The sequence below is a fragment of the Camellia sinensis genome, chromosome 7 (genome assembly GCF_055761805.1).
Source record: "Camellia sinensis isolate YWXY chromosome 7, ASM5576180v1, whole genome shotgun sequence".
In the NCBI taxonomy this organism is placed as follows: domain Eukaryota; kingdom Viridiplantae; phylum Streptophyta; class Magnoliopsida; order Ericales; family Theaceae; genus Camellia; species Camellia sinensis.
The window spans coordinates 77580071-77596444 of NC_138967.1; positions in this window are offsets into that span (position 1 = coordinate 77580071).

Below are 16374 nucleotides of genomic sequence, written 5' to 3' on the forward strand. Positions count from 1 at the left end.
GATTAACAAACTAAATCCATGTGCAGCTCACATGCATTCATGGGTTCTTATATGGTTGGAACTTGAAGCACACAGCAATAAAAGTTCAATTATCACTGATATATTGTAGTTGATATACTCCCCTCCCCCCCCCCTTTTCTTTCTTCTTTATTTTCCTGAGAAAATGTTCCACCCCCCCCCCTCCTTTTTTTTTTTCTTTCTTTCTTCTTTATTTTCCTGTGAAAACGTTCTAACACAATCCAAAGTATTGACAAATAAACAGTACATCATTTAGAGCGCTAGCCTAGCATTATCACCTAATAAAGCCATTATATATATATATATATATATATTTTTTTATGACCAATGTTCAGACTAGTTTACGCGCACCTCAAATAATATCATGAGAAGTACCTAACTTGAGCTAATAACATTGTGGTTGTAGAATTCGGTTCTTATTAGTTGTGTAGAACATGTTCAGATCCTCTAGAGTCCACACTCTGCAATTTTCGTGGAGTAGTTCAAAACAACATCATTTCACTTCAACGGCAAAAAAAGAAAAAAGAAAAAAGAGGAGACAGAGGAAGACCAAGAAGAAAATGAGCAGAGATAAAGACTGGAGAAAGCTCTGCATTCAAACTGAAATGAATCTCTCAAACTTATCCTAAAGAAACATATAAATCATGGAATGGGTACAGAACAACACATTATTCAGTTTTTTATTTTTATTTTTAAATTATTCAATCATTCTAGGCATGTACAAGGATCAGGCATGTACAAGGATGATAAATTTAATTTCAATCTATATTTGTTTTAGCAGCCAAATAGAACACATTTGAAGATTGTCCTAGTTTACAACACCACAAATATACAGTCTAACTTTACCAACAAAAACCAAAAAATGTCTTGGTGAAGAACCTTTATACAGTTTAGTTGAAGAAAGTTCATGAAATTATTAGAATAAAAACATTAGGGAGATCACACAAGCTTTTCCTAAACTCAAGTTGGAAAATAGAAGTTCCCAACACAAATTCTTTTAACATTGCTCCATTATGTTATCTGGGAATGAGAAGCACAAACTTATTGGACTATAATCAATAATCCTCTTGGGCTCTTTAAATGATGACATGGGACAATTCCACTGAATAACGATGAAATTTCTTTTTGAATGGGTACAGATTTCAATGGTCTAACTCAATAAGCTCAAACCAGAAAGTGTAAACTTATACCTTGTATTTCTTTTATTGAATACTGCTTGACTGATGAGAAAATTGAAGAAAGGAAGAATTGGTCTTCCATGACTGTAAATTAGGCACACGAAGTTACATGGATTATTTACTCAGTAGCAGAGCAGAGCAGAGCATTAGGCATGTACAAGGATCCTCAAATAGCCAGGCATGGTATCCAAGAAGAATCAGGAGGATGATCACAGAAGCAAAGGAATCGATTGATATCATGACGTAAGCAATCAATTTTATTTTTTTATGAATATCCTAAGTAGAAAAACCTATAAAATAAACAGATATTGAACAAACATTCAAATATAGAGAGGAGTTGAACCCTAATTTTATTAAAAATACAGACAAACAATCCAAATCATATAAAATATTCACATTTAGTCAAGGGATTTTACTAAATTCAAATTGTTAATTATAATCAATAGGACATTCATTCTCAAGTTTATAGCAGAAACAAGCAAAACACATTAAGGATGGCCAAGTTTACAATTTACACATTCACAATTTATTGAAGAGAAACCTTGCTGGAAAGAATAAAATACATCGTTAATTTTGAAAATTAATTTCAAAAATTAGGGAAAACATTAATTTTGAAAATTAGGGAAACAGAGATAGAAAAATAGAGAAATTGAGTGAGAGAGAGAGAGAGGGAGAGAGAAAGAGGACGCATACCTGATGGAAGAGAACGCACAGCAGTAAAGGAGATACAACGTCTGTGGCGACACTGAAGGAGGAGAATAGGGACGTTGGCAGTGGCGTTGGAGAAGAACACACTGAAGCGACGCCGGAGAAGAACACACACCACTTGTGTTTTGAGAGGGAGAGGGAGAGAGATAGAGATTGATAGGAAAACTGATTTTGTTTTGTTTTGAGAGGGAGAGACAGATAGAGATACAGACTGATACGAAGACTGATCCAAAAAAAACAAAAAAAAAAAAAAAAAGAGGGAAAAATAAACTGATAAAAAAAACGGAAAAATAATTTAGAAAAACTGATCCCCCCCCCCCCAAAAAAAAAAGGGAAAAATAATAGACTATTTTTTTCATCACTGCTTAATATGTCAAAATTCTTCTTTCAAAATTAGTGACAAAACAATTTTCTCACTAAAAGGCCTAAAAATATTAAAAATTATTAGTGACGAAAATATATTTCTCATCAAATGGTCTTAAAATATTTAAAATCAAATTTTTCAAAAAAAAAAAAATTATTGGTGACACAAATATATTCCTCATTATTAATTTTTTAATTGTTGAAAAAAAAAATTCTTACCAAAAGTTTCTAAATTTTGGCACCACCAAAAAAAATTAATGGAAAAAATTTAGGTGACGAAACTTTTTTTTTTTCTCACCTAAAAGTAAGTATTTATTGACGGAAATAAATTTCGTCACCTATTATTTTTATATTCTTATTATACGTGACAAAATTTATAATTCCTCATGGATTATTCTTATTTAGTGATGAAATTTGTTTTCTTCACTAATTTTCGTCACCATACCAATGCAGAGAATAAGAGAAAGAGACACCAGAAAAAGAGCAAAGAGAAATCACGTACCAAATCACCGAGCGAAGAAGATGTGGCGGCTACCGGCAAGGCTACTAGTGGCGGCGACGATCGGCAAGGCTAATAGAGGCGACGATGGTGATCGGCGTAGTGGAGGAGCAAGAGGTAAGACAAATTAATACCCTATTTTGAGAGAGAGAGAGAGAGAGAGAGAGAGAGAGAGAGATGATAAACAGAAAAGGGGTAAAAAAAATTAATACCCTATTTTTTTTATTGTCGCTCAATATATCAAAAATTTCCCACCAAAATTGGTGACAATATTATTTCCTCACCAAAAGATATCAAAAATATTAAAATGTTTTGGTGACAAATATATATTCCTCACAAATAATTTTATAATTAGTGACAAATTTTTTTTCTCACCAAAAGTCCCAAAATTTTGGCGCCACCAAAAAAAAAAAAAGGCGGGAAAATTTTTGGTGACGAAACTTAATTTTTCCTCACTTAAAATGAAGTATTTATTGACGAAAATAAATTTGTCACCTACCATTTTCATTTTTTTATTATATGTGACAAAATTAATAAATTCCTCACGAATTATTTTTATTTAGTGACGAATTTTATTTTCTTCACTAGTTTTCGTCACCATAGGTTACTTTTGTTGTAATGGGACCAAGACGACCCAAAACAGTCCCAAGGCAAGTCAAAACAGTGCTAGAAACATGCTTGAACATAGTCAACATATGCTAGAATGAGAGGCATAAAACATGACGCATGCAAGGCCAATGAACATGATTACACTACAAGTGTAAGAAGCAAATGAGGGATGCTCTAACCAACCAAAAACGTAGTTGTATCATGGCAAAATAAGACCAAAACACACTGAGATGGTAGCCCAAAAAGCTTAGGCAAGCATGCATGCCAATTGGCTCATGATTGAGGCATAAAGCATAACCCTCCAAAAGCATTGAATATGCGAAACATGAGGGAGTATGACTATACTACACACACTGAAATCATGTTAGAAATGAGGCCAAAGCATGCTAACAACTCAAGTAAAGCATGCTAGAAACTTTGAAAGTCAAAACTACTGAGCAAGATTGAACTATGGCTATACAAAGCAAGGCCCAAATGATCAAGACCACCCAAAACAAAGCTTAAGCATGGAAAAACATGAGTAAAAGCTTGCTGGAGTGGAGCCAAAAACATGTTAAAATGGTGGTGCAAAGCATTATGCATGTTAAAGCTATAGGGAGGATTGCACTACAAGTGCATGGAGCATGCAAGATGTAATCAAAACAAGCCAAAATAGAGCTATATCATGTTAAAATAAGGCCTAAGGCATGCTGAGATGGAGCCAAAACATGCTAGAAAGACATGCCACTTTGATAAGCCATCAACACAAGCAAAAAAGAGAAGAAGAGGGGGGGCCCCTCCTATTTTGGGCCTCAAAACCACATTTCTACCACTAAAAATCCACCAGATTTCAGTGGTGAGGAGGTCAAACAAAGGTGATCTCAAAAGCCTAAAGAGATGGCACAAAGCAAGGTCAAACAAGGCACCAAATGGGGTAAACCACCCCTAACTCAAACAAAGCCTTACACAACCATTTTAAGTACTTGAAAATGGAACTTTTTACAGCTGAAAGTTAAGCCAAAAGAAGCATGAAAATATGGCTAAGTAACTACAACAAAGCTTTAAGGGGGATAAAGACTCACCCTTGAAGAACAACATCAAGGCAGCAACTTCTGAGGCAAAAACCAAGCTAAAACCACTCAAATGCAACCTCCAAGAACCTCAGCTCAAAAGTGAAGGTGTTTCACTAGGTGTTTGTGTGCAAAAGTGTGAAGAAATGTCCCTTTTGAGTACAAAACAATACAAACATAGAGAGAGAGAGAGGGAGCAATATAGAGAGAGAGGGATATGTATAACCCTAAGCAATTTTTTTAACCCAAAGAAAGGGAGAGAGAGCCTCCCTCTTATAGAATTCCAAGCTTCAAGCTTGTTGAAAGAGCTAGAAGCTTGGTGCAATCCCTCCATACACGTGTGCATGGAGGATGCCTTCTATGCCGAACAGCTGGCACAGCTGGCAAGAAAAATATCTGCAGAAAAAGCAGAAAGGTTGTCGACCAGTTGAAGTGGTCGTCTGACCACTCCAACTAGTCAACCGACCAGAAAATGGGGTCTACAGAGAAGAAAAGTGGTCGGCAAGGGGGAGAGAGGATCTGCACAGAGAGGGGAAGATGGTGGCAGGCTGTCGACCACCTTAGGTGCTCAACAGACCACCCACTCTACCTGGCTGACCACCAAAAGTGGTCTACAGGGACAAAAAGTGGTCTACAGGGGGAAAAACTAGTCTACACCCCTGTTCCACTCTCCAGGCAAAGGATAACAAGGTTTGGTTAAAAAACAAACCGAAAAGAAGAAAGACAAGAGTCCGCGGGACAAGGCACGCAGTCAGAAGCCCCGAAAACTAGTCTATGGGTACAAAAAGTGGCCTACAAGAGGGAATGGTAGTCTACGGCCACAAAAAGTGGCTTACAGACCTCTGTTTCCCTCTAGGCACAGGCAGCAAGGCATGGGCCAAAAATCAGGCCAAGAGAAGAAAGTTAAGAGGTCCTGAGACGAGGCGCTCAACCGAAGGCTCCGAAAACTCAAAACGAGCACAAACATACACAATCATCGAGCGCTCAACCGATGACGTCTGAGTCTTAAGGTCGGTCAAAAATGGGGTGTCTACAATCCCGTATCTCCGCCCAAACAAAGATACATATACAATGTATTAAAGCATATAATCACACGTATGCAGTACATCCCTTTATCTCCTCCCAAACAAAGATACATATACAATGTATTAAAGTATATAAGCACATATGGAGTACATCCCCTATCTTCTCCTAAACAAAGATACATATACAATGTATTAAAGCATATAATCATATATGGAGTACATCCCCTATCTTCTCCTAAACAAAGATACTTATACAATGTATTAAAGCAATAAGCACATATGGAGTACATCCCCTATCTTCTCCTAAACAAAGATACATATACAATGTATTAAAGCATATAATCATATATGGAGTACATCCCCTATCTTCTCATAAACAAAGATACATATACAATGTATTAAACTCTTTATCTTATGCCATGACCAATTAAGGCACATATTCAATCTGTTATTCCAACTGTCATATTCAATGACATATTTCAATTGATTAGTTTCAATTTATCTAATCATCATGCGGTTCTACAATAGTCAAGACTATCCTCCACCAATAGTCCAAAGCAGTTATTTCTAAATAGATAAATAAACTTGCCAAGTAGATACATTATCACATTTTCCATAGGTGAGTGATTTGTCAAACCGACTACACCAACTAGTCCCAATTCCATCCAATTTCATGATTTTCAAATCAATTTCGTATTTCTCACAATTACCAAATTAATTATACAAATTAATTATTTAAATTCAATTAGGGCATTTTCTCCCTTTTCTCAAACATTGATCCTAACACCAAATCTCACCTATGAAACCCACAAAACCTCATTTTCAAGACCTCATATACATATGGAGCTTAAAAACACAAAACCCCTCGCTTATATAACACAAATCTCAAACCCTGCAAACATTAATGAAAAAAAAAAAAAGATGAAACATAACCTTATAATATTGAAAAATAAAATTGACAAAATTAAAACTTTCAGAACTAAAATGACACTAAATTTTTACTTTGGGGGCCATTGTTGAAATTTATAAGTATTTCATTTATGATTTAAATGGCCATTTGGAATTGAACAAATTTGACTCAAATAGAAAATTACACGGACGAAATTGATAAAATTGAAATTTGAAAGATTAAAATGACATATAGTGCATACTTTAGCAACCATAAGTGTATTTTATTCTTATAAAAATATATTCAAAATACTTAAATCTTGATGAAAATAACCTGTCATATAACAATTTTAGCCGCAACTATAAAATGCAAACAAAAAATCTTATACTGAAAAAAAATATAATGAGACCCACCACAATAATGAGCTCCACTAAAAAATATGCTCATAGATTGCCTAATAATCTCTATCTAATACACTCAAACAAAATAATTAACAATCTTTCTTATGCATACAATATAATATTCAATTAAATGAATGAGATAGTATTAGGGCTGAATTCAGTTTGATAAGAGCTCGTTCGAACTTGGTTCATAAAAAAAAAAAAAAAAAATTTCATTCGAGTTTGAGCTCGAACTTGTTGAAATTTTAATAAATAAGCCCAAACATACTGAAACTCGGCTCGCTTAACATTTATTATTTATATATTAAATAATGTAAAAATATGTATAAAAAATAAGATAATTATGTTATTTATATATTTAAAAAATGTAAATATAAATAATAGCTAACTATAGTTAATACATTTATATAATAATGGTGGTAAATATTATTATTTTGGTAAAATATTGATTTTTTTTTTTAAGTATGCTTCTATATATTGTATATATAATTGTATAATCAAAATTTCAATTGCAACTTTAGTCTTATACACAAGTTTGAATTTATAATTTTTTTTGCTCGTTAAGGCTCGTGACTAGGCTCCAACTCGAATCAAGCCTAAGCCAACTCGACTCGAGCTTATTCGTTAAATTTTTATTGAGCTTGAGTTTGAGTTCAAGTTCGAACTCGTTAAAATCTTAATAAAGAAACCCAAACATGCAAAAATTTAGCTTAACTCGACTCATTTACAACACTAGGCAGCATCAACTTCAACTCTCTATATTGCTCATTTATTACATGCAATATAAAAAGTGTGGAAAATATGAGTTAATAATATTAAATTTTAAAATTAAAATAACATATGTGCGTTTATAAACAAACAAATTTGATAGAATTTTATGAATTAAAATTCTCTCCTTTCCATGGTTGTAATGGAGGATATTCATTATATCATCTAAGGGTTGTGAAATAAATATGAAAATTTATTAATATTTTAAATTTATAAAGAATATAATTACAAATTCCTAGATATTGTATTGGAGATTTTCCATTACAATTTTTTAATGAAAATGGAGAGGATCACAATTTGAATTTTTTTTCCTTGTTTACTACTTTCAACATAAAAGCATAGCAATTATTATGATAGAGTAAGTCTATACACATGCGGATCCCACACTTTCTGAGAGAATTGTGTCTCATTCTGTGTTTAGTTTATGCATTCCTAACATTGTATAAACACCATATATATCAGTTTATCAAGATTTAGAATTAACTTAACATATGCACATGTACGCATCAATAGATTTGATAGGATTTTATTTCCTTTCCTTTTATGTATTTGAAAGCACTCATCCTTGTAACATATATACCTCTCATGTATGATTGTAGAACAGTACTAAACAATACAAACTCTTTCTCTCATATAGCTTTCTCTTTATTTGCTTCTCCTTCTGATCCATATTGTAACATTTACAATGGTGAGAAGTGCTTCCACCATTTGGTTTCTATCTATATTTTTAGTGAAAAGAATCATTACATTCTTACAAAAAAAAGTTTTATTTCTTCTTCTTTTGTGTGCGTGCATGCATTTGTGTGCACACGTATGTCTAACGATACAAATTGATGTTTTCCTTACAGGAGATATTTCACATTGTTACAGTATGTTGTATTGCTGCATTTGGTTTAGTCATCGGAATAGAGGATGTTTTGGCAGTGACTTTTAATGTGATTGATTACGGTGCAGTTGGAAATGGTGTAACTAATGATACACAAGTAAATCTTCAAAGCATTCTAATTAAAAATATACAATGAAATAACAATATTTTGGAAAAATTATATACAAAAAATCCAAAAGTTTGAGTTTTGTAACAAAATAAATCTTAAGTTTTTAATTTTGTCAATTTAAACTATAATCTTTTGATTTGTTTTCAATCTGCACCATTTGCCTATTTTTGTTAATTAAAACTAATGAAATAAATATTCTAGTCATAAAACTCAATGAAAATGATATTTTAGACATGATTCATACATCAACATTAATAAATGGTTTACGTTGAAAAAAAATTTAAAAATTAGGATTTAAATTGATAAAATTAAAAATTTAGAGTTTTTTTTCCCCCTTTTTCGTGGTAATTTTCCCTAATATTTTTTAGTTCTTACTATTGCAAAGCTACTTCTAGTTGTTGTTGCTGCTGCAGAGTTGTCATGGCTATTTGATTGGTGGTGTTTTTTGTTTTTTTTCCCTGTTTTCTTTTACTTTCTTGGTTGTTTGATTGGACTCTCTCCAATCTTGGGCTAAGTGCTAGCATATGATTGTGCTAACTCTTCGGTGCCAACCTAGTTGGGATTGTTGAGTTTAGCTATGATACTTGATACACTCCCCTCCCCTGCTTTATTGATGTAAGTTCTTTGCTTGTATATAACTTCTTCACCAGTAAAGTTTCATTTTTTGTTGATAAAAAAAAAAAGGGTTACGAGTTGGGTTGGGTTGGGTTGGGTGTAACGCCCTAAAAAAAAATACATAAAAGCCATCACTAGAGACATGCATTGATATAAAAGAAACCAACCATTTCTATTCATCAGAGTAATTCTTACAACAGTATTACATGTTAACAACAAAAGCAAATGCCCTATGGGCTTACAACTTTCCAAGTCAACACCTGGTTACACAAAAGAAGAGTACTAACTCTATACAAAATAAGCCTTGGCTTGATATACATGTAATACTAACAAAATAAACAAAAAGAGTCTTTAACTCTCATCATCATCCAAGCTATGTCCTTGGAGCTGGCATACTACCTGTACCTGAAAATAATGTCCCATATAGGGTGAGCCAGCGCCCAGTAGAAATACGCTAAACACAGTATGAGCAATAACTAAGACATTAGCAATTGATAAATGTTCAATTTCCATAAATCAATTCATAATCCATTTCCATTTCATGACCACTATGTTCATGTTTCATTTCAGTTTCCATTTCTTATCAATTTCACCATTTACATCAACGGCTCAGAACCTGGCCGACCACGTATATGAGACAGTGACTCATATTAGACGTTTCCCATTTTACAATAGATAAACATACTAGTTGTATCAACATTTCAACAGATAAGCATACAAGCTGTATCCACATTTCAACAGATATGCATATTAGCTATATCAACACTTCCATAGATAAGCATATGAGCTGTATTAGTGGACTCCATCCCCTATCTCCTCCCAAACAACATCCGGTTTAGAGGTCCATCCCCTATCTTCCCCTAAACAGTGGAGTACATCCCCTATCTCCTCCCATACACACAACGTATATACACATATGTCATATACACAATCAATCAATACATAACGTTAATGTATTCTATCAATAGTCATACTCTATGACATATCAAATTGATTAGTTTCAGTTTGCCTAATCATCATGCATTGTCTACAACAATCACAACTACCCTCCACCGGTAGTCCAAGCAATTATTTCTAAACAGATAATAAAAGCTCCAACAGATAAAATATCAATGTTTTCAAAAGTGAGCGATTAATAAATCCAACTCCACTATTCTACTATATAATGAGCCAATTTCATTATTTCCAACTCAATTCCATATAACCACAATTTTCCCAAATTAATTATACCAATTAATTTATACAACCAATTAGGGTTTTCTACCCCATTTCCCAATATTGACCCAATGGTCTATATATCAACAACCAACAACGATAACACCATTTTGAAACACAAAATACATATTTAAGAATCAAAATGACAAAACCCCATTTATACTTTTTGAAACCCTAAGTCCCAAAATCAACCATTTAACAAAATGCCCAAAATTCTAGGTTAAAACCCATAGTAGTGAGTAGGAATCCCTACCTCAAATTCGGAGCCCAAGAGAAGAGGATGAAGAAAACCAAAATGTTCCAAACCACAAGTTTCTCGGATCAAAATGTAGCCCTCAACAATCAACCCAACTTTTACAAAGGCCAAAGGTGAGGAAACAACTCCTACTAGATCAATACTTAGAGAGAGTTTGAGTTTTAGAGTGAGGTGCTCTCTAATGGCTTTTTCGAAAAAGTAAGAGAGAGAGAGGGAGTGTAGAAAATGATTCAAAAATGCCCAGCTGCCCTCTGTTATACGACATTCTTGCTCGAGCGGAAAACACAACGGTCGAGCGTTAAGAACAAAAAACTAGGTCCGCTCGAGCGCATGAAATCCCGCTCGAGCGCCAAGACACAAGAATAAAGTACATCCGCTCGAGCGCGAAAACCAGTCCGCTCAAGTGTAGATTCCCCCCTCCCAGAACCTACACCAAAAGGTACTACCCGCTCGAGCGCCAGAGTACCCGCTCGAGCGTAAAGAAACCCGCTCGAGTGTGAAAAACATGCTTGCAGAAGTTCTACAGAGCACCAAAATACTGGGAGTGTGCAATCTCCGCTCGAGCGGACCTCCTAAAAACTGGGCAACAAAGAATTGAAAGCAAAGCCTAACCAACCTGTAACAACTCTGCCCAATGCATCCTAAAACTCAACCAAGCGGAATCAAAGGATGACACCAAGGTATACAACCACCAAAATCACAGAACCAAAGTCCGGAAAACAACAGATACAGAAAGGGAAAACCGGGATCGCTATATTGGGTGTTCAAGAAAGTGGGTTTGGTGGTGTTCAATTGTGGTGAGTTTTTAGAAAAGCCGGTTAAGGTGTTTAATATAAAGCATTGGGATGAATTACATAACAATAATAATAATAATAATAATAATAATAATAATAACAATAGTAATGATAATAATAATATTTTAGGGTGTTCAACATTGGTTGTACAGTTGCCCCTCATAATTGAAGGTGGTTGTTGGCTTGCGACAAGTGGTTTCAGAGGTGGTGGCCAAAGGAGGTCACTGGCGGTGATGGTCGGATGTGGTAGCTAGTGGTGGTGATGAATGGTGGGTGGTGGCTAAAGGGGTTAGGAGAAGAAGGAAAGAATGGATTTTTTTTATTTTTTATTTTTTATCTTTACAAAATAAGTGAAACTACTTTTTTGTTATTATAAAATTTTTAATAAAATTTATAAATTGTTTATAAGTTTTTTTTCATGAAAGTAGTTTTTGTTTACGCCTTTCAATTTTATTTTATTTTTTGTAATTATAAATGTTAAAATTATTTGGTATAACCGTTGTTTTTGTATATTTAAATAATCTTGTTTAGGCCAACATGGCTTGATAACCTAATGAATTATGCAAATTAAGGGAAGGAAAGAGAAAAAGAATTTGACAAAATTGTTTTTTTATATTATAATATATATGCATCAAAAAGGCATTTATGAAAGCATGGGAAGCTGTATGTAAAGCTACTGGAGCACATATGCTTACTGTACTAGTGGGAAAAAACTTCTTGTTGACCCCTATTACCTTCAGAGGTTTCTGCAGCTCCAACACTATTATTGTTCAAGTATATAAGTTATCTTTTTATGAGTTTTTCAATCTCTCTCTTTCCTTTGATTTACTCTCCTATGACCCTATTAGTGTTGATGCTTTTTCTTTAGTTTTTATCATCGCAATGTACTCTCTTTTTTTTTGAGTTTTTAAAATTTTTCTGTTTTAGTGATAAGAAACAGATTAATCTATAAATTGTATTAGGTTATTTTTTAACCATACATATTAGTAGCTCCATTTCCAAATCTCTTTATTTTTTGCGCAAACTTCATTTTATTGGCAAGATGTGATTGACTTCATGTGTGATTTATCACTCTTGACATTTTGAATAAGCAGATAACCTCTCATGCTTTTATGACTAAAGTGTACTATCTATACCATTAATAATTTAAGTAAAATAACTAAAATAGCTTAGTATATTGGTAATCTCATCGTGTAAATCACGACCATTTTTTGTCATTATTTTGAACTCAAAATGCTCCTTGTATTTTACTCCATGTGCAATATTTATCCACTTGATATTTGATATGTAATCACCTTATGTTCAAGAACACATTTTACACTGGTAGTTAATGTAGACGGAATGTCTACCTGTATATTTTAGTCCAAAAGTATAAAGTGAAGTTTGCCCTTACTTTTAAAATTCTTATGTATTTGGCATTATGTATATATATGGCAATTAAAATGGTTCATTACAAGAAGAGTCCACACAATTTGGATTCTATACACCAATCTTGCTCTACAAGAACAGTTCACGTTATTTTTTGAACGGGCAGGTTGAAGGGAATATTGTTGCACCTAGCCTTCTTTCTTAATGGCCCAAGTTCGTTGGCTTAAGTAAGTGGATTTCTTTCCAATTTGTGAATGGGCTCATCATCAATGGAGGTGGACAAATCAATGGACAAGGTTCAATTTGGTGGAACGCTTCGGTGTGTAACCATAATACATATATATGCACACATAGGATATGTTTTTTCAATGTGCAGATATAATTTATTTTAACAATCAAAATTTTTTTTTTTTTGGTTTTATTTTTTTTTTAGTTTGTGAGTGTTCATCAAATACAGGTTGAACAAAAAAATGACTACTTTTCCTTTTTCCAGGGAGGAGTCATCATCTGCCCAACGGTAACATGGATTTTTCAGCTATCAAAAATTTAAAATGAAAAATGAAAAAAAAAAATTGAAAACTTTCTCAACTTTATAATTGTAAACTGTGCATTACATAAATAATCAGTAACTATATAATTTGTTTCAAAATTTCTAACAAAATGTTTGGTTTCAGTTTTCAAAATTTATTTTTTAGAAAATTTCACTTTTTCATTTTCCGTATTTTTTTTTGTTTTTACTGAATTTTTTTAATATTTTAATTAATTTTTAATTTTTAGACACACCTAACATAAATATACTTAAAAAGAATAATATATGTGAACAAAAATCTTTAAAAAAACATTCACTAAATACCAAAAATACAAAAAAATAAAAATAAAAATAAAAATTCAATACATTTTTCATATTTTTGTTTATTTTTTAATTTTTAAAATATTTTTCTTACTAATATTTTACTATTTAGATACATCTAAAAACGTTTTAAAAAAAATTTGCTTAAAATTTAAAAAATATTCACTAAAAACAAAAAAAAAAAACTCGAAAAACAAAAAATTAATTTTCAGGAAGCTAAATTCAGAAAATTGAAACAAAAAACACTAATGATTTGTTTTTTTTTTTTCTTTGTAGCCAAAACTTTGCAGAGAAATTTTGTGACCATTTAAATAATAGTGCAGGCTGTCCACTTGAGCGGATGTAAGAATCTTCAACTTAGTGGTTTAGCGATCCCGGTTTCTCTTCCTTTGATTGATATATTCCGGACTTAGGTTCCGTGGAGTTGGTGGTTGTATATCTTGTTGTTATCCTATAATTTCGTGTGTTTGAGTTTTAGGATGTATTGGGCGTGTTTCGAACAGGTTGGTTGAGCTTTAGTCCCATTCTTTGTTGCCCAAATTTTTTGTGGTACGCTCGAGCGGGTCCCTTTGCGCTCGAGCGGAGTTTGATTTTTGGTTGTCCACTCGAGCGGGCCTTATTGTGCTCGAGCAGGGTTTTCACACTCTCAGCATTTCGTGCCTCTGCAAAACTTCTGCAGGTGTGTTTTTCACGCTCGAGTGGATTTCCTTACGCTCGAGCAGGTAGCGCTCGAGCGGGTGCCTTGGTGCTCGAGCGGATAGTTCATTGTCTGTAAAAGTTCTAGAAGGAGGAAATCTACGCTCAAGCGGCCTTCCCTTTGCGCTCGAGCGGGAATCTTTACGCTCAAGCGGGTCCAGTTTTTGTGTCTGATGCTCGAGCGTCCTATTCTCCGCTCGAGTGAGTCATACGTATATCAGATCACAACTGTGTCATTTTGAATCACTTTTGAACTTCCACTTTCTCTCTTACTTTTCCGAAAAGCCATTTTTGAGAGCTTCTCTCACTACTTTCTTCCTTCTCTCTTAGGATTGATCTAGTATGAGTGATTTTCTACCCTTCGGCCTTTGCAAAAAGTGTGTTGATCGTTGAGAGCTACATTTTGATCCGAGAATCTTGGGATTTGGAGCATTTTCGAGTTCTTCATCATCTCTTTTGGGTTTCATCTCTTGAGGTAGGGATTCCTACTCATCTTTATGATCTTTAACCTAAATGTAGAGCTTTTGTATAAATGGTTTGGTTTGGGAAGTTAGGATTTGTAATGTATTATATTGAAAAATAGTGGTTTTGTCTTTTTGACTCATATATATATATATATATATATATTTGGGGTCTTAAAAAGAGATTATTGATGTTGTTGGTAATATTTGGACCTTTGGGTCAATATTGATTTTAAAGGAAAAAATGCCATATTTGGGTATATTCAGGTCATTAGTGTAATTAATGACATTTGTTATGAAATTGAGTTGGGGATAATGAAATTTGATCATTAAGAGATAGAATGGTGGAGTTGGATTTATAAATCGCTTACTTTTGAAAATGTCAATTATATATCTGTTGAGGCATTTATTATCTGTTTAGAAATCACTGCTTTGGGCTATCGGTGGAGGATAATCTTGATTGTTGTAGACAGTGCATGATGATTAGGTGAATAGAAACTAATCAAGTTGTGTAGTTGAATACATGGGTGCCGAATCCCGCGGATGAAATTTCCGTAAAATGGCCATTTGAATGTAATTATACATGGGTGCCGAATCTCGCGGACGCAATTTCTGTAAAATGGCAATCCGAATATATCTATACATAGGTGCCGAGTTCCGCGGATGAAATATCCATAAAATGGCCATAAGAGAATGAAAATACATGGGTGCCGAATCCCGCGGACGTAATTTCCGTAAAATGGCAAGTTCTAGTATTGTTGGCATGAGATGTAGCCTCATTTCAGTTATTTGGCCAGGTTCTGAGCCATGTTTATAAGTTGAGTTTTGTTAAGTTGAACATTTATCAAGTGCTAATGTTTTAGTTATTGTTCATATTATGTTTGGCATATCTCTACTGGGTGTTGGCTTATCCTATATGGGACATCATTTTCAGGTACAGGTAGCATGCCACCTCCAAGGACGTAGGTTGAGAGGCTTAGTGGCTGGGACATCTTTTGTGACTACATTTTTGTATTACATGTATATCAAGTCAAGGGCTTCTTTTCTGTAGAGTTAGCACTCTCCTTTTATAACCAAGTATTGACTTGGAAAGTTGTAAGCCTATAGGGCATTTACTTTTGTTGTCAACATGTAATACATTTTGTAAGAATACTCTGATGGTTATAATTTGAGAACTCTTTTACTTATCGTGAATGTATGCTATGATGGGTTTATTTTTGAGGGCGTTACAAGTGGATTGCACTCTAATAAGCCCCCAACAAATCATATTACAATAAATAATTGTAAAAATGTAATCATCTCTCATATTAATTTAAATGCACCGGGGAATAGTCCTAACATAGATGGAATTGACATTTCTGGGTCTAGCCAAATTCAAAACCATGACTCAAACATTGCAACCGGTAAATAACTTGTCTTAACCATTTTCGCATTGTTATTATTGTTGTTATTGTTATTAAATTGTAAAGGGCTAATTTTAGTGAACTACTACATAAATAGGTGACGACTGCATTTCTATTCGTGGTAATTCCTCCCTTATAAACATTACTCGCATTACAAGTGGTCCATGCCATGGCATAAGGTAACTTGTCATAATCTCAATCTTGATTTGCTTTT